We start from the raw sequence: 6,000 nt of genomic DNA on the forward strand, positions 1-6,000 counted from the left end.
AAAGAGAGAGGGAGACACAGAATCTGAGACAGGCTTCAGCACAGAGCCTGATGCAGGGCTACTACCCTCAAAACAGGAGATCATGACCTGTGCTGAAGCTAGATGCTTAACCGACTGAGCCATCCAGGTGCCCCACAAGTTGGTTCTTCTTATTGGAGAATATATTTCTTTTATACCATCATGTGTTGCCATATAACTTTGCTTTCTTAATTTTTTTTCTTAGAGCCCATGACCAAAAGTAAAGCAAATAGGATTGTCAGATTTTTGTTGTTAACTTTGAAAGATTCTATCATGTTGGGATACCTGTTACTAAATTATTCACTCAGATCCCTCATGGTGCCCCAGTGACCATGAGGGTTAAGAAAGCTTTCAAAATTCACAAGATTTTCTATACTGAGGAAGTAAACAGAACATCTTTTTAACATATCTGAGGTATGGAGTTCATTTAGGCTCAGAAAGCACTTGCTTAATAAACTATTCTTTGTTTTGTTTTCTCAAGATCAAAAATCTGAGAGGAAGGTCTTGTGGTAGAAAGAAGTCCAGTCCAAAGAGGAACTATATTCCCAGAGAATATTTGTATCTTGATTTTCAGAAACTCAAACTTGTAAACCATTACTGTTGGAGTTTGTGGTATTTGATGAGTCCTTGGAGATGTGAAGGAATCAAAATCAAAGAGAGTTAAGAATGATGCACTTTGTTTTGCTGATATTTTAAGTTAAATGATCAAGCCAATTGTGACACTAGTAGTTCATATGTTATTAAAGAGGAAAAGAAGAGAATTAAAGAACTACAATTTCACTGAAAAACAAATTCAGCAAAACCTCATCAATTCTGAGTGAAGAGATTGCAAAACAGCTTTGCATTAGGTTTTGAGTGGGTCTGTATTTTTATCCAGCAAGCAACTTTGAAGGAAACAGGAAAGGGCTAGATTCTACAGTCAGAGATTTAGATTCCAGCATTCTGGCATAAACTTGGACAGGTCAACCTCTTTAAGAATATTTTATCATAGTCTTATAAAAAGTATCCTACCCACATCCTATGGCTCTTGAGAGAATCAAAGATGATAATGTCTGATGAATGAAACAACTGTAGTATAAAGTCCTTTTCATCTATGCCTTCATCCCTTCATCATTTATTTATTCATTCTATCATATAGTCATCTTTCATTAAATATCCTCATGTATGGTGATGTTTTTTTTCTCATCTGATTTTTCATTGGTTCTAAAAGTGTTATTTGATGGATAGAATAAACAGAAAACTAAAAATGCTAAGCTTGGTCTAAGATAGTTTTTTTTAAAACATCGAGTGTATATAAAAGTACAGTTTTTGAATCTAATAGATCATGTAAGAGAGGCCATGATGTTGAGGTATATATGATAAGCCTAAAATCTAGAGTAACTACACATTAAAAAAAAGAGCACCAAAAGTTGAGATTAGGATTCTTCCTTGGTTAGTTTCTGAGAGGAGAAAAGCCCTTGGATTACATGAGGAATTTCCAGACAAGGATTACTACAATTAAAATGACAGGTAAAAATAATAAATGTCCTCTTTTCAGGAAATGGTCAATAAACTGTCTTAACTAAAGCAGAGGGCTATATGAGAAAATACTAAAAGATACATTTTGGGTAGGACCATTTCTTGAAGATTCTTAAAGTTTAAAGTGAGAGTAGAAATTTGACATATAATTGAAATTATAATCAGGCAGAAGAGCTAGAAAAAGGGGTAGCGAATGGGTAAATATTAATCCATCATGTATTTTCAAATACTATAGGCGCAGAATTGTATAAAAGCACTGACGGGGTTTTGCAGATGGAAAAGGAGATGTTGATTCTCTCTATTAAGACCTTTCAAAGTAGTTAGGAAGACGATTTAAACATAATAAGAAGTATCATTGAGGGCAAAATATGATAAAATGCCAACATGAGTAAACTGGTACTCATGGATGGTATAGAGACTCAGGTAGAAGGAAATTAAAAGAGATGAAAGAACATCCTGAAAGACGGGTCTGTACTGTGTACACACTCTTGCTTTGTACATTTCTTTCTTGAATCTGCTCTATTCAGCTTCCCCCATATCCGCCCACTGAAACTCCTCTTGTTAAGGTCACCAAAGACTTCCTTATTTCTAAGTTCAGTTGGCATTTCCAATCTTACCTGACTTAACAAAGTGTTTGATTGGGTTGCCTTCTCCTCCTTCTTGGCTCCCTCCTACAATGGTGAGTACTTCTTCTCAGTCTGGTTTTCTGGCTCCACCCCACTCCTGGCCTCTTAACAATGAAGTGCTTAAGGCCTCTTTTCTTCATCTACACTGATTCTCTTGACAATCCCATGTATTCACATATCTTTTATGTGCTGCTAATATCTAAGTAATATCCAATTTTATATTTTCATCCCAAACATTTCTTCTGAATTCCTGACTCCTAAGATTAATGTATTACATGGATATCTAGTATACATCTCAAGCTTAGCACATTAACATGTCTCAGACTCAGCTTTTGATTTCTCCTCTCCCTCTGCCTATCTTCTTCTTTGACAGTCTTCCTAATATTAATCTGGGTACTCAGGGCAAAAACCTTGGAGAGAGCAGTGTCTCTCACATTCTACATTGACTCTATCAGCAAGTTATGTCATCTCTCTTCAAAATACATCCAGAATTGGCTCACACCTCATCACTTCTATCACAATCCATGTCACCAAACCATCACTGCCTCTTGCTTGGATTATTCCACTAATTCCTAACTATTCTTTTCCCACTTCAGGCTGCTTTTGGTGTGGTTGCAGAATAATGCTGTCAAAAGGTGAGTCAGACATGTCACTCTTTTGCTCAGTGTAAGGGCATCCTGTAGGTGCTTAAGAAGCCAAGTCCTTCCAATGCCCTTCAGATGCTACTTGTCTGCCACCTCTGACCTAATCTCTTTGCTGTCTCTTCCTGCTCTCTTTTCCTCAGGCACACTGGTGTTCTTGTTGTTCCTAATACATGAGGTGTACTCCTCTCTCTGCTTTTTTCACTTGTCATTCCTTCTGCCTGGATAGTTTTTACTCCAAATAGCCATATGGTTCATTCTGTTACCTCTTTCACTCTTTACTGAATTGTCATCTCCTCATGAGGCTTTGACCTTAATTGCTACCACAAGTGGTTCAGATGTCATTCTGTGAGATAGGGTTTTTACATTCCAATCCACCACTTTCTAAGGTAAGGTTTCTCAAAGTGCATTCTTCTGACAGTGTTTATCAGAATCACCTGGCTGCTTATTAAAATGCTTCCTTTTCAACATCAAAGCTTAGGCTAATAAATTGTAATAGAAAGTGGGGACCTGGTGATGTGCATTTTATTTTAGTAAACCGTCTAGGTGAAAACTAAGCAAACTAAGGTTTGGAAACTACTGTCTTAGGGTACCCTAGATAGATAGTAGCTCAAGGAATGCTTGGGGATGGGGCAGAGGAAGAAAGGTGGCATAGAAAAGGCTATAGGTATGGTTCCAGTGTTCTACACCCTATTTAACCAGAGAAGCTTTATGTTTCTGTTTTGCTTGTCACGTTTCTGAGCGAGGGCTCTCTTGAAGAAATAGTTTCTTGGAAAAAAATATGCAAAAATAGCCCTGTTAATGGATGTGGAAAGATAAAAGAAGGGGTGTGTGTGCACAATGTAATAGGGCAAATACATTATTTAGGAAATAATCTAGAGTTAGTATAAGGAATTGATCCATGTGGCAGGCAAATATTTATTGAGTATCTACTATGAGCTGGAAGTACACAGGTGAATAAGACATGGTGCACACCATTATGGTACTCACAGTAAAGAGGTTAGCTGGGGAAAACTACAGCCAGGGAAACCAACTGGAACGTAGCTGGCCAGATATGCGATGATAGAGACACGGTCTACAGTGGCATGCGGGAGGACAACATGGATACTCTGAAGGGTGACCTGACAAGGCGGTGTGCCCAACTGGTCTGTGAGATACATACAAAACGATGAGAGCTAATTCTTTTCAGTGTGCAGAGAAAATGTGGGTGCCACTGATAAATTAGGTTAGCTGTGACTAGGGACATGTGTCTCTGTTGGGGGGGCGGGGGTGTTGGGAGTATCGGTGAGTTCATTCTTGAACATTGTGTGTCAGACATTTGAATGAAGATGCCCTCTGGTAGCTGAAGATATTGGAGTGCAGTTTAGGTCAAAGGGGAAGACCTGAAAGAGAATACTGACAACCTGGGGAAAGTTGGTGGGAATAGCCAGCACCGGAAACAAGAAGGAACTGCCAAAGACAGGACAAAAACTCAGAAAGGATGGTTTTTGCGGAAAATTGATGACATGAAAATTGAGAAAGGCCGTTGATTCCAGTGCTATGTAGGCTACAAGTTACCTTAGGGTCCTATTAATGGAGGGAGGGAGACATAATTCAAGGGCGTTTAGTGAGGTCTCAGAGATCATGAATGAAGAACCATTGGTGTCTATCCTGTCAGGAGATTAACTGTGACAGGAAAAAGTGCTAGACTTTTTCCTTGACCAAAGGTCTCCCAGTTCTACTTTCTGCCAAAAAGATTCATTCAGAAGCCCAGACCATAAGGCCTAGTGTCCTGTTTTTCTATGGGTTAACCCCATTTACCAGGTCCAGAATTGGTAGTATTATGATGATGGTGTTTATGTTCTTTTCTTGAACCCTCCTCTCTCCATCCCCTGCCCTCTTTCACCTGGTCCCAAACACAGAGTGGATAAGGCCTCTGTCCACTCCTTCATCCTCCTCTCCTGCCTCCTGGCCCCCGCTTGACTGCATACTTCACATCCATCAGTTATAAGATCCTTAGAGCTGCCAACACACAACTGTATGTCTCAACTTGGGGCCTCTGCACCTTCTTTCCTTTGTTTCTGATCAGAATAAATTTTGGGGTAAGATAGTAATAAGAGGTGAAACAACAGAAATGTGAGATAGGATTTGGGGTATACCTGTGCAGGATGAAGCTAGAATTTAGGGACATCTGGGGACCTTTTGGTACCAAGGCTCAGTTGGCTCTGGAAGTGAGGGCAGTTAATAAATCAGTCCCTGAGTAACGCATTCAGGCTAGATTATTCATTCCGCCCCTGATTCTGAGAAGAGTCTCTGAGTGTGCTTTGGGTGAAGCATCTTACGTCTTCTAGCCTAAGCCTCCCACACTAGTCTTCCTTTTGCTCATTTTACTGCACTGAGCTTTGCCTCAAAACCTTCTCCAATTATGCACTGTTTGCGTACTTCCCAGAGGAAGACTTGTTATTCCAGAATATCTGGTATGCTTTCTTGCAAGAGGTGCACTAGGCTGTTTTCTGGGCACTGTATTTTCTAAGTGTGGCTCAACATTCAACTTAATCCAGTCTAAGGTAAGGCAAGGAGTACAAAACTGAATGACATAGTCCAGTAGAAAAGACGAATGTATAAACAGCATGATGTAATTGATTTAGTAATATGTTTTAGTGCACAAATCTCTGAGAAAAGTTGGGAGGATGGGAGATGATCTCTGAGCAGAGGTTTATAGGAATATTAGGAGCTCATCTAGAGGTTGGGTTGAGAGGATTCAAAGCAAAGGAAAAAAGGTGCAGAGGCCCCAAGTTGAGACATACAGTTGTGTGTTGGCAGCTCTAAGGATCCTATAACTGATGGATGTGAAGTATGCAGTCAAACGGGGGCCAGGAGGCAGTAGAGGAGGATAAAGGAGTGGACAGAGGCAAGCTCAAAGCAGTGTTCTGTGCCTCACTAAGGAATTTGACTTGCTTCTGTAAGCAGTGGGAGACCCTGAAGAGATTTAAACAAGCGTGTGATATGCACACATTTTTGTTTTAGTTCTGTCATCTGGGTGGCACTGAGGAGGATATATGTATGGAGGTAGACGCTGAAAAGAGGGAGGTCAGTTAGAAGACCATTGTTGTAGACCAGATGACTGACAATATGAGCCTCAGTCAGTAGCAGAACAGAGAAGAGAAGAGATATAATTAGGTGAAAAGTTGAGAGGTATTAGTAATTTTACTTTTGAT

The sequence above is a fragment of the Panthera onca genome, chromosome A2 (assembly GCF_046562875.1).
Source record: "Panthera onca isolate mPanOnc1 chromosome A2, mPanOnc1 haplotype 2, whole genome shotgun sequence".
Lineage (NCBI taxonomy): Eukaryota > Metazoa > Chordata > Mammalia > Carnivora > Felidae > Panthera > Panthera onca.